This window comes from Triturus cristatus, chromosome 9, assembly GCF_964204655.1.
Source record: "Triturus cristatus chromosome 9, aTriCri1.1, whole genome shotgun sequence".
NCBI lineage: Eukaryota > Metazoa > Chordata > Amphibia > Caudata > Salamandridae > Triturus > Triturus cristatus.
Window position 1 is genome coordinate 274,914,737 of NC_140592.1, and position 14,388 is coordinate 274,929,124.

The window sequence follows — 14,388 nt, forward strand, 5'->3', positions numbered from 1 at the left end:
TTTGCATCATCCTTGCCAACTCTAGCTTGGGAAGCCCGTCAAAAGCCCAGGAAGGAGTTTCAATCAGGACTCAAGTTCCGTCACAAACACAGCAATACGTCTATTCGGTGGTGAACTTCCACCTGGCCCCTGAAGGCTCCCAGATTTAATACCATTACTCAAAGTGAGGCGAAACTTCTAGAAAACCTCGCCCCCCTCTCATTAAAAAAAACCGAGCTGGCTGTACCCGTCTGCGTCAAGGCCAAGACGGAGGCTGGCCAAGCTCCCATATTTTGACTCAGAGGCAGAGTTCTACATTCCACAGACACTTCCCACAACATATTCCAGTTCACTCTAGTCAGCGAGGAGCGAAAAACAAGTGAAGAGCAAAGCCCTGCCTTCCCCACTTTGCAGCTACGTGCGAGCAGCAAGGCAAAGCCAGACATGAGGCCATGTCAAAGCCAATAGTAAGCACTTATAATTCAGTGCACGCAGAAGCAAGGCAAAGTCAGAAAACAAGATGATATGAGGCCATGTCAAAGCCAATAGTCAAAGTCAGAAAACAAGATGACATGAGGCCATGTCAAAGCCAATAGTAAACACTTATATAATTCTCATAACCCAAACAACTTGCAAGCACTGCTGTGCACGCAGAAGCAAGGCAAAGTCAGAAAACAAGATGACATGAGGCCATGTCAAAGCCAATAGTAAGAGCTCATAATTCTCACCAATGTACAACACAATGCACATGTGTGCATCACTGCCCACAACACTGCACTTTGAAACCAAAGAGTACATTCCACACCTCTCTCTCCCTCTCATGCTTTCAAATGCACATCCCACACCTTCTATTCTTGGCAAGACTTTTCTTCTCCGTGACAGCTCCCACTGAAAGACAGTAAGATTACAAGAAAGAAGAGAAGCAGGCATATGCAGCACCGTCCTACATTAAGGCTAGGGTACAATTACACACTAAAGTCAGTTAAAATGGTGGTAGTTGGAGGTCATCATAGGGTGCCAAACCACATGAGTGCCTCTTTCACTACAGCATCTGCCAGGGCCTAAATATTCAAAAGCTGTCTAAGAGCAAGTCTAGATTTTTTAATTGGGGGGAGCTGCATGACAGCCAATTTAGTTCAGTACAGGTACCTGCGGTATATATATGTCCCCTACACATCAGATTTGGCTCCTTTCATTTATTAAGTTTCCCCAGGAGCAGATAAAATTGTTTTGGATCATCCACATTGGAAGCGTAGACTGAGCAGATTATAAAGCTCATAAAGCTCCTGCTGTCTTTCTCAACCCTGGTGATAAACCATCTCCCTGAGCTGTGAATTTGGTGACTTAAGCAATCCAAACCCAATCACACACTAATATTGCTATACCACTACATGGTACATCAGGACAAGAGCCTGCTAGCATCCTAATACCTAGGTTATTTAGTTTATATTATATTTAAGGAGGCATATCTCTTTAAGACAAATACATTGGGGCCTTAAGATTTTGTAATTCCTCCCATGTATATATATTCTTAGCTGGAGATCTCATGCCGTTTTTATTCCATGAAAGTACATGCATGTCCTAGGTACTAGATTGGTAGCAGTCAAGAGTATGTATTAAATACCAATAGTTCTTAGATTATCAATGCTGCTGCAAAATTGAAATACATTTCTCACTTTTTCTGCTATTCTTTACCACCAAGTGATAGGCCTACCACCCCTGTTCACCACCAGCCCACACCCCAGTCTGAACCCTCCTCTACCCACTTCCTTCCCCCAAGCACTCAACATTATCGTGCCCCCTCAACTCTATCCTATAATCCCTAAAGGAGTGATAGGATTTGAACACTATTTCTTTTCCCTGAGTGCTAAGAACGATAGGCTGACTGCTCCCTTGAACACATAAGAGAGGAAATCTAAAAACAAAAACAAGTAAGGGAGAAAAAGGATTTGGGACAAGTTAAAAGGGTAAATTGCGCCAGAAGCTCATCAGCTCTAAAAGAGAGTTGTATCAGTTAGTCAAGAAAATATTTTATAAAAAAAGAAAGACTTTGCCCATCTACTTCTGATCTCTCATATCTTTGTTTTCATTTTTTCAATATCTGAAGTATTGTTAGCGTTCTATTCCAGTAGTAACTCTGGCAAATCCATGACAACAAGATATCTTGCCTTATAATGTATATTTGGGTTCCCAGTCTCTAGCAGCCTTCTGACTAGATGTAATAAGCTGAAAAGTTGCCACCTTTATTCAGTTGTTGCATGGCAGAAATCAGACGTCACAAAAATTCAACAGCACATGATTTGATAGTTATCTCGGGTGTGATGCTTGATATATGTGTTGCTGAAATATGCGATTTGCCACATATCTTAATATTGCCCATGGGTGTTGCAGCAGCGACTGGTGGTTGGGAGTGTTGGGGCTCCGCCCATATCCTTTGTAGCCCCTCTACTTAAGAGTCTTTTACCATACATATAACGTTATGCAATGTAAATAGAGCTCATACCTGACTGCCTTACTCTGAGACAAATGGTAGATCATCAGGCACTTTCCGTGGCAGCACTGCATGTCTTGGTATATGTTTGACACTGCGCTGTAGTGTAAAAAGGGCTTATGTACATACAGCCCTTGTGTTGCCTCGAATCCAAGGTGACATTGCTTCCCAGTCTCCTCCTCTTTCTGGCGGTGCTATAGAAATTAGCCTCCGGCGTTTCACTCTTCAGCACAGGCTGTAGGAGGCTGAACGTCAGTCAAAAAACAATTTCCCCACCTTTTACCATTTTGTCATAGGGTGGGGTGGAATCAGGACGCATCAGTAACCACATGCCACCCTGTGATGAAATGGGAAGAGCTAAGAAGAGTGTGAGATACCGTGTACTCCTTGTTCTCTAAAGCCAAGCTGTATTCCTCATTCCTTCTCCCCTCAATTAAGTGGGCATGTTTGCTTGTACTGAAAACTAATTTGCTGCTTTATCTTTAATTTAGAGTGTGACGTTCTCACAGTCTGACAGAGCACTAGCTCAATGCCAATATTAGCTGTGACAGAGTTATCCCAAAATGAGCTATCCCTCTGCACTAAACAAAAATAGAACACATACAGAAACAGACAAAACACAAAACTGTAAGCAGACACAAAACAATGTCATGTAGTTCCTACAAACCTATATAGGATCTGCATGTTTAGACAACGTATACTGTAGGATTGGAGTCAGACTGATTTAGACACCCCTACCGAATATGTTAGCCTGTATACCAGCTAGCTCACAGTGCCACTAGAAACCCCTCTTACCAAGGAGAGAATAGTTCTTGGCAACTATCAAACATGACAACCCTGTGCCATTGGGGATTGTGGTAACAGTGTACTACTTTTCGCTCAGTCACTCGTGCTCACTTAGTCTCAGAGCGATACACAGAATAAATGGTGGGGACATTTCTCAATAAGCATTTATTGAACCAGCGTAATTTTAGTGTAAAATATGTGTGCTGAAACAACCATTAGACAGTAACAGATATAAATGATAATACGCACTAACAGAGTAAAAGGATGGTAGATTTCTACTATTGTGCTAAAACAATGAATACAGGCAAGTATATAAAATACATGACAGTAATAAAATGCTTACTCCTACCATGCGTCCCAAATTAGATGTACCTGAATGCACCTAGCATGTATGTGGGTGTAAAGCCAAGAATCCCTCTAGGATAAAGTCAACCCCATTACCTGAAGTGAGAGACTGTGGGACTCCGTCTTGGTCTCGAGATGGACACCCCGCAAGGGATGTCAGACCACTGCGAGCTGGAGTGTCTGCATGCAGGAGCCTCAGCGTCTTGCGTCAGTGTGTCGGCATGGAAGTCCTTTTCTCCTCTGACTATCTCAGCAAGAGATGATGTATATATACCCAAAGTGGTACCCCCGGGGATATACCTTGCTGTGTCATATCAGACTCGGATGATGGAAGGAATGACCCTTATACATATTTATTATACAGGAGATGGCAGGCCTGTTATACTGCTGTGATTCCAAGAATCCTCATGCATAATGAATGAGGCTTAAGCTTTTCAGAGAAAACCCCATGTCATCTTTGGACAGTACCGTAACTAGGTAAAAGGGCAGTACTAAGAATCGTTATGTAGTCTAATAGTAGGGAGAATATAGGTGAAGGGTTAGGTGACTACCTGAGCCTATATTAGGGTACCTATATGGAACATAAAAACAACCGATGCACACAAATACAGTAGATACATACAAACAGGCAACCAGACACATACACACCTCTCGCCCTCAGACAGACATGTGGGTACACACAAACAGGAAAAAGACAGAGAACAATTGCATAGGAACAAACATAGGCACACCAGAAAAAACAAATTACGCTTTCAAATTGTTTAATTCTCAGATTTTAAACAGAGCCTGAAAAATAGTATGTATTATGAGTAGAGAGGACTAAACAGCGCTCTAAGCAGATCAGGATGTATTGTTGGACAGGCTCACAAGATGTGTCAGCAATGGTTATTTTCTTTGCTGACGTGCATTGAGTGAAACTGTTTTTTAAGTGGTGTTTTTTTTAAAAACAACCGCAATGGAGCGCACACCTCTAGCCCCTCCTCCGGGTCGCCCCAAGGGAAGCTGGTACATGAAGTTCCCGAGTGGTTCACCCCAGTGGGTGCAAGTAAGTACTTGTTTGATCTCTAGACCCGATACATGTCCCGGGTTTTAAAATATCGCCCGAGACATGGCTCGGGTTTTGGGATAACTTCCCTCCTCAGTAGAGAAAATAGTTAGGGGTGGAAGAGAGGGCCGCCAAGCAACCGTCAAAGGCCTCAGTGCCCGCACAGGCACGCAGGTGCATCGTCCAGGAGCTCGTCAGCTCAAAGCTCGAGGGAGCCATTTTTATAAACAACCGCAATGGAGCGCACACCGCTAGCCCCTCCTCCGGGTCGCCCCAAGGGAAGCTGGTACATGAAGTTCCCGAGTGGTTCACCCCAGTGGGTCCAAGTAAGTACTTGTTTGATCTCTAGACCCGATACATGTCCCGGGTTTTAAAATATCGCCCGAGACATGGCTCGGGTTTCGGGATAACTTCCCTCCTCAGTAGAGAAAATAGTTAGGGGTGGAAGAGAGGGCCGCCAAGCAACCGTCAAAGGCCTCAGTGCCCGCACAGGCACGCAGGTGCGTCGTCCAGGAGCTCGTCAGCTCAAAGCTTGAGGGAGCCATTTTTATAAACAACCGCAATGGAGCGCACACCGCTAGCCCCTCCTCCGGGTCGCCCCAAGGGAAGCTGGTACATGAAGTTCCCGAGTGGTTCACCCCAGTGGGTGCAAGTAAGTACTTGTTTGATCTCTAGACCCGATACATGTCCCGGGTTTTAAAATATCGCCCGAGACATGGCTCGGGTTTCGGGATAACGTCCCTCCTCAGTAGAGAAAATAGTTAGGGGTGGAAGAGAGGGCCGCCAAGCAACCGTCAAAGGCCTCAGTGCCCGCACAGGCACGCAGGTGTTTTTTTTAATGATCTTTTTATTAATTTCAAAAATTCCAGCAATCACAAACATTGATAGTCATACATTTCAGCCCTGGTACATCGATTACATAATGCATGACAGTGGATAGTTATTCAGTCACTTGTTTCAAGAGAATGCTCACTCTGCTGTTTTCAAGTGGTGTTTGATGAGCAGCAGCTCACTATGATGCAGATTGCCTTATGGAACATAGACACATTTGCAGCAGAATTTCTGATGACTATACAAGACCTCTTCCCAGGTCTGAGCATTCCTCAGAAGGGTCATGCTCATTTTGTTAACCACAAATTCTTTCAACTATTTAGTGAAGTTCTTTCAGAAATGTCTATTAAACTTGTGGTCTTTGGTCAATTTCTTAGATAGGGTCTGCAGTAAATCTCAGATGTTTGCCCCATTTCTGATGAGATTTCTTCTAATGTGCTGAAAGAGCCTTTCTCAGATTTGTCTGTAGCTGGAGCCCATGGAGTACCTTCAAGAATAGGCCAAAAGACAGTAGAAAGCCATGCACAGTATTAGTGCATATCCAGGACTCCCATAGTAGGGAAAAAGGCCCTAAGAAAAGCTATACAATGTAAAGCTATAAATGAGGAGAATGATTTGTTCTTTCAGATATTCTCAGGTATGTCCTTTGAAACTTCTCAACATCAGTGGAAGTTCAGATGATTAATGCTTTTGAGGCTTAGGTTGTACAAGCTCAAGCTACTCACCAGCCTAGCTGAAAGGTTTATGGTCTTGGAAATTTCTGATTTTCTCCAACGTGCAAGAGGCAAGAAAATGCCTTTCTCAGCTGGAGAATGAGGGAGATTCAGGTTAGCCTGTAAAAGGAGGGTTAGGAAATGTGTCGTTTTTTTTTTTTGCCCTTGTTTTGAGAAGGACCCATTTGCTGAAGCCGCAATGGGCCCAAACAGTGCACCGGCTATATGGAGGGGTGGGAGAACTTAGATTTTGGGACTGGGTGTTCGGGGGTGTTGGGGTGGCTTTGGTGGGTTTGGCGATGTTATGGTGGGGGTTTGAGGGTGGTTAAGGGGTGGAGAGGTAGGGGAGAAGGGAAGGCCAAGGAAGGAAACTTGTTGGGTTTCACTAAAAGTGATGAGAAATATGACACATAGGTGACACTAGTCTGGCTGGAGGCAGAGACCACCATTAGAGACCCCCCATCAAAGATGGGGCAAACAGATGAATTCTGGGGTATATTAGGGGCTCCCTAGAACAGCAGTCTTGACAGTGATCAGCCTCAATGTACATGGGCTTAACAACAGAGTGAAGAGAGAAGCTATTTGTGGTTGGTGCATGCAATGTAAACTCAATGTAATCTTATCGCAGGAGATTCACTGGATAAGGCGGAAAGAAACTAATAAGGTACAACCTCTTAGGCACTGGGACTGTTCTTTCTCTTCTGCTAATTCCATCCAAAGTGGAGTAGCAATTTTGGTTAAAAATAACACTTACCATAGATGGTGAGGGGTACTGAGTAATACTCCTCGTACAGATCAATAGTCGTAAAGTTAACTTCGCCTTTTACAACGGTTCTTTAGCTGATAATCCAAAACATTTATGGAAGCTGGGGGGGAATTAAGTTATTTGCAGGGTGAGCCTTTCATCTGGAGTGACTTCAATTTTGTACCAGATTTGCGGTTGGACTCCTACAATCCATTCAGGCTGCAAAGGAATAGACACACGGAAATACTTTTTTATAGATATTTCTCTCTGTTTAGGTGTGGTGGACTTGTGGTGGGTAAATAAGGCTGAAGTTAGGTCCTACACTTACTACTCTAAAAGGTTCAATCCAGCTTCTCAGACCAATATGTTTTTTTAAGGCCCCCTTCTTTTCCTAATGTTGATATTTCACATTATGCTAGTGGCTTGACGGATCATCGGCAGTAGTTTTGAAATGTGTTGTCCCTGAGCCAAGCAGCTTCAAGAGGTGGATGATGGATAAGAAAATTATTTTGGAGGAGGATGAGATAGATCTGATCATATTAGAGATCATTTTCTTCTTTACAACCAACGAGGGATCAGCAGATATATGAAGGATTCAAAATAAATAAAAAGAGGGAAGAACTAACCATTGTGCATGCAAAAGTAGATAGAGCTTATCAGGCTCTAGGGTCACCCACTTCAGTGGATGTGTGGAATATCGCAAAAGAAAAGGCAAAGGATTTTTTCTTACAAAAGGCATTGGTCAATAATCAGACCTTTCTACAACAAGTCTACAAGGATGGGGAATTCATAGGTTTAATTTTTAGCCTGATGGGCCAAAGAGGGGATCAACTTTAATTTGATAACCAGAATGAGGACCCCTCAGACTGGGTAGTGCACAGAAAAGGCAGAGGAAATGAAACAATTAGTTTTTGAGTACTATGCCAAACTTTACTCTGATGATGAGGCTGAAAATATAGGGCACGAACAGAAAATTGATGACTTCCTCAAATGATTAAAATTACCTGCCTTGACGGAACAGGCAGCTTCAATTTTTATTAAACCCTATTTCAGTGAAGGAGGTGGAAGAAATCATATGACATCTTCCTTATGGCAAAGCCCCCAGAGTGCATGGATTTGGCTCTGATAGGCTAAGGATTCAAAATCTTATAGACCTGTAACTGTCAAATTCAGATTATAAGGTCTATACCAATATTTTAGCGAGTCGGATTGACAAGGTAGCCCAATTTCTTATAGCGCAGGATCAGAATGGTTTTATCACTGGCCATAATTTATACTCTAATACTTAATTCATGTGTGAATTTATAAATATGGTGACAGCAGATGCCATTCCAGTGGTGGTCATTCTGCTAGATGCTGAGAAGCCTTTTGATCTCGTGTTTATTTCACATTTTGGAGAAATGTGTTTATTTCACATTTTGGAGAAATTTCAATATCTATACCAGTTTACTCTATCGATTCAGGTTTTATATCAAGAGGCAAGAGCACAATTCATAATTAATAACACTCCAGCAGGTCAAATTATTTTGAATCGAGGCACCCATATTATTTACCCTTTTTATTGCGCCTACAGTCCAGTTTATCCACCAGGATATAAATATTGTATCTCCCTTGCCCATGGGTGCTAAAATTAAGTTATACACTGACGACCTTGCCCTATTATTAGTCCTGGCTATTTTTAATATTGCCTTGCAGTCGAATAAAACCTTTGCAAATATAGGGGGCGGGGGTGTATACAATTAATTAAGCTAAAACCGAATGTTTGCTGTCTAATTCGTCCCCGGATGTTCTTCCATTCGTTTTGAAGGAAAACTATAGCGCAGGTCCAAAAAGGTACTTAGGGTTTTTTTACTCAAAGGAGCCAAAGGAAGTTTTCGCAAACTAATTTAAAACCTTTGCTGAGAAAGGTTTTTAATTTATTGAAAAGATTATTGGATGTACCTCCCTTTTTAAAATGTCAGTTTTTCCAGGTGTTCCTCTTATTATTCTTATCCATTCCTTGCCAGTTAGAGGCTACTTTTAAAACAAAATTGGAACAAGACATATCCTGTTTCGTGTGGAACCAGAAACGCCCATGAGTGAAGCTAAAAGTGTTACAGCTGACCAAGAGGGACGGAGGTTTAGGACTCCCCGATTTTCAGAAATACACCATGGCACCCTTTATATTACAACTGTGGCATTTCTCAATGTCCTCCTCAATTTGTTATAACCCAATTCTTCTATTTATGCTGAAGAAGTTGGGTTTGCCGATCTTAGGTGGTGCATTCTAATCCTTAAATCGCCTAAAAGTGTCAGGTATAAGCTATTAAATTTCATCTAGCTGCTGAAAACAAAGTGCTCAGTAAATACAGAATCATCCATATTAATGCAGAGAGTTCATTGTGCTATTGCCATTCCCTTTCTCCTGCTCTGACTGAAGAAACTGGGGAAATGGGAGGGCCTATCTATTACAAAGGTAGGGATTTATTTGAAAGGGTAAGGCTGAAATCCCTGCAGGCCCTTTTTTGGGAAAGACATCTCATCTGCATTTTATTTTTTTATGTACACCCAATTAAGGGCTATTTTTAGTACTGTACAAGAGAAGGATGTCAAGTTGAAATAGCAGGTCTAGACAGTTGTTTCGGGAGGATAAAGTCAATGTTACTTTGAGCTTTGGTACAAAGAATTGCATCTGGGACCGGATGACATGGCTTAGAAGATAAGATCAAAATGGGAAAATCACATGGAGATAAAATTAAAAGAAACACATTGGTAAAGATATTTCGATGTTAGTTATTCCACTCTTAGAGGGGCCAATTTCCATTGAATGGCTTTTTTACTCTGTAATTAGTGAATAGGATGTTCCCCGCCTCATCTAGTGACTGTCTGAAATGCGATGAGGTAGGAGATTGGCTGCATTTCTTCTGGTCCTGCTGTCTTTTGGAGATGTTTTGGGGGAGAGGTGTTTCAGGTATTAGGCAAGACAATTAAAGGGCCATTCACCCTATCCCAAGAATTGCACTTTTGTGTTTCTGGGATGGAGAGATGACAGGGCAAAATGATACGGAGCATTTTATATTCATTGCAGTGTTAATGGCCCGCTCCCTATTCACCACTTACTGGAAATCCCCCTCCGCTCCTAGGTTTGCAGAATGAGAGGAAGAAGTGTGGAATGTCAGCAAGTGGGAAGCCTGTTACCACGCTAGAATTAATCATCCCCTACAATATCAAATGATATAGAGGAAAGTGGCCTGGAAGGGTTAGCGTCTTGGTCTTTAGTTTAGTTCATAGGGATATTTAGAAAGGTCTAGGCACTTATGAGATGGCTGTGCACTGTCACGTTTAGGCACTAACCTTTTTTCAGGCGATATTAGCATTGAGCTGGGCTTCCAGCATTGGTACTTTAAGAAAGCACTAACACTTTTAGTTTTTTACGTATAGCACTTTAGGAGGTAAAAGGACTTTATCATGAGCCCCCTGAGTATGGAAGGATATTTTAGGTTATGTATTTGATCAGCTGTTTGGGGGGAAGAATGCCATTATACGTCTGGGATGATGTATTTTGTGATTAATTGATTTTTCCTAGAATAATTAGACTTCAAAGGGAGCACACGCACTTTTTTTCCTAGCACTCAGTACTTTAGGAAGTATAACGGTTTGGGATTGAAATGAAGCACCGCCATTGTAAGTGCTGGGAAGAGGTGAAATAGGATTCTAATATTGTTGAATTTGTATTTAAGCAGTGGAATGGACAAATGTTGATGTAATTTGCGACATAGCTATGTGTTTGTCAGGGATGAAAACATGTGTTATCACTAGCCCAATGTATGTTCAGATTGGTGTATTGTGTCAGGAATTTTGCTCCCTTAGAATAACTCTATTAAAATTGATAAAATTATTTTTTACAAACACATCTGATTCTTTAGATCCTCTGTCTTAAGACTTATATTATTTATTTTGGTCTCTTGTTGCACAACCTGAATTTATGTAGTATGCAAAGTCTCTAAGAGGCCCTACATGATGACAACTATTCAGCGTCCAGGTGTTTTATTATGTTGCATATTACTACTTGTGTTTTCAGAGGACAGATTTTAAGTCATTGTTTTTGTACTTCACCCTGTGAAGTTGAAGTAAGTTATATACAGAAGAGAGGAAATGTTGTGAGACAGCCCCACTACAGAGCCCCGCTCTGTCACCTGCAGAGAACTGGTAGTGGAGGTTTGGTTTGCATGTACCTTCTCAGTAACTGTAGAATAGACTGATTGGTGTATGTTTAGTCCCATTGTGATCCCACTGCAAATCATCATCTGTCCACCCTGCATCTCCTTCCTCACTTTGATAATGTCATCAACCTCCTGTGTCCTTCTTTTTCAGGCAGTACTCTGTGTCTTTATTGCTGCAGCCTCAGTGGCTAGACAGTCTCTTCTGAGTCAAATTCGGACTCTGATATAGAATTAGGTCATCCTGACTGTGACCAGTTGGAGAGAAAATACAAATCTCTTGAGGTTGTTGTGAGTTCTGTATTTCATGGATTTTATAGCCGTTGTCAGTGGGCATGGGAGCTGGATTGATTTGAGGTGTGTAGGCTGACTCATGGACCATTTTCAGATAATCCCTCTTCAGGAATTGAAATGAATTGTTAGACAGAGTCCACATTACTGCCTTGGGCTTTGCCACAGGTGTAGAAGTTGTGGCAGATAGCGAAGCCTGTTGCACTTGAGAGATTTCCAGCCCTTTTGTAGAATCAACATACTACATGTATACTAAATATGAGACTCATGCTGTGTACTGGTATCTACTGCTAGTGACCTAGTTGCTTCAGCTGTCAATGTTTGTTCTATCAAATATTTAGTAATCACCACAGGGAGCGCTCTTGTATATTTTGCTGTATATTGTTTATCAAAAATTCTGTGTGTCCATTAGTTAAAGGTAAAGGTGCCTTCTGCTTTGCTGTTCCTGAAGCCTTGGTTACTGAGGGCTTGATTTGTTTTTAGCCTTAGTGCTTCCTCTGCAGTCTCTGTTTCCAGAACTCTCTCCTTCTGACATGAGATCAGTCTGTGTATTGAGTGTAAACTTGAGAGCCACTCTTTGTGTAGGCTTGTTATGCCACATAAGTGGACTCCATTGTGAAACATTGCCTATTGACAGAAAATTGTCCATTATCTTCTTTTCTGCAGCAGCCAGATAGGAAATTGATTTGAATGCTGAGAGTCTGTAGCAGTTGGATTGGGAAGCACTAAATCTGTTTGCCTGGATGTCATCCAGGCATGGCCCCAGGTGCCTGTTGCGTTGCCCACGCCTCAGCATTTTCCCATGCCAACATCTTTTCCTCCTCCCACCATTGGGGAGAGCGGTCGGGTACAGCAAAGCACTGCACCCCCCAACCAAACAGTGATCGCTATAGAGCATGAGAGAAAATTTGCTTCAACAAAGGCTTGAACTCCAGAGTTTCCCAAGCAGATAAGTAGGGCAGCATGATTCAGGCACAAATTCTCTGGATAAAATACTCTAGCTCCAAAATATTCACTGCTCTCTCCACCTCATACTTCCACATGGCTGTCAGAGCTTCTCTTGGCATGTTTGATGGACAGCAGCCTGATGCTGTCATCTTGCTCCCACCAGTTGGTGTAGGTTTTTGTGGAAAACAAAATCAGCTTGAGTGAAATGTTAAAAAATGTGACTTCCAGAATATAAGTGGTTGTCTCCTAATTCTTTATGGAATTCTTAGAGTGCCACATGTAAGTCTTAGACTAGATAGCAGATAATTATCATAGATGATAGTGATGCAACTTTGAAGCAAGTTTCACAACAGGGAATTTATGGCCGGGGACTACTAAACTAGTGTAATTCTAATCTCAGTTATGCACCATGACACAAACAAGTGTCCTCGTTACAAGAAATTATCAAAAGTAAAATTATAGTGAGCTGACATTTATGCTGTAGCTTAGGTTTCTGCCATTTTCCTTCTTCCTAAATGAAATATGGGATAATGCTTTCTTGGAATTGTGTATCAAGGTCTGCTTTGCTTGTGTTCAATAGGAATAGATGAAGTAATAGAATTTTCTCATCCATTTGACTTTTTTAAAATGGAAGTACACTCATTGTGGTTTATGGCTCTAGAATTATCATATCATATTTTAAAATGCCCAGATTCCTACGGTTCCAAATGAAGTCATAAGGGGCAATTAAGATTAGTTTTTATTAGTATTGGAAGTAATTGTAATTGTGTTGTAAATTGTATTCATATAGGGCCTCATGTAGGTAGCCAAATACCGGTCGGTAACGGCCGATTTTCGGTAAATATGCCGTTACCGACCGGTATTCAGACAAGTGAGATGTAGGAGTCCCAAAACCAATTTTCGGTAAATATGAGGCGGTAAATACCGATTCATATTTACCGAATTCCAAAATACCGATTCAGAGTTACCGAATACATAATTAACGAATCGGTAAATATGAAGTGGTAAATATGAAGTGGTAAAAATGAAAATGACATGTAGGAGCACTCGGTAATTAAGAAATCCAAGAAAATCGGTAAATTAGAGTCGGTAATTAACACGGATTGAAAGCAGGTGGTAACCATCAACAATGCATATGAGCAATCCCAAAATGCTACAGCGTGGACAACATGGCCGCTATGTACGTCATTGCAAGGCGCCTACGTCTACAGGCAGCAGGACTGAGGGTGTGGCGACGGGAGGAACAAATCTACAGACAGCGCATCACACTATTCCAGCTGACTGATGCAGAGATACATGAGAGGTACAGGCTAGACCCCGAAACCATCATGGACTTAATCAGGGACCTACAGCCACTCCTGGACCATCCAATAAGAAGGGCGCACGCCATACCCCCACATGTGCAGGTGCTCTGCAGCCTACATCTGCTGGCATCCGGCAGTTATCAGGTGGTGATAGCTGCGGTGGGTGGGGTATCCCAGAGTTGCCTGTCACGTTTCTTCAGGAAGTTCCTGGATGCCATGATGCAGAGAATGCACCACTACATAAGCTTCCCAAACACACAGGCTGCACTGCAGAAAACAAAAACAGACTTTTATCACATGGCACAGTTCCCCCATGTCATCGGCTGTATTGATGGTACACACATCCCAATCTGTCCACCAGCTGATACAGAGCACATCTACAGGAACAGGAAGTCCACCCACTCCATCAATGTGCAGGTGATCTGTGATGCAGGGAACATCATCACAGATATTGTTGCAAAGTTTCCTGGGAGCACCCACGACTCTTACATCTTCCAGAATAGTGGGATCTACACACGACTGAGTGCCGGAGAATTCGGAGAGGGATACCTGCTAGGTAAGTAACAGTGACGCCCCTTGAAACCTGCAAATCATAGTGCATAGAGGCATGTTACTGATGGTTCCCTTTTACTCATCCAGGCGACAGTGCATATGCATGCCGGTCATTCATCCTCACTCCCTACCTACACCCAGCAACCCAGAGTGAGAGAC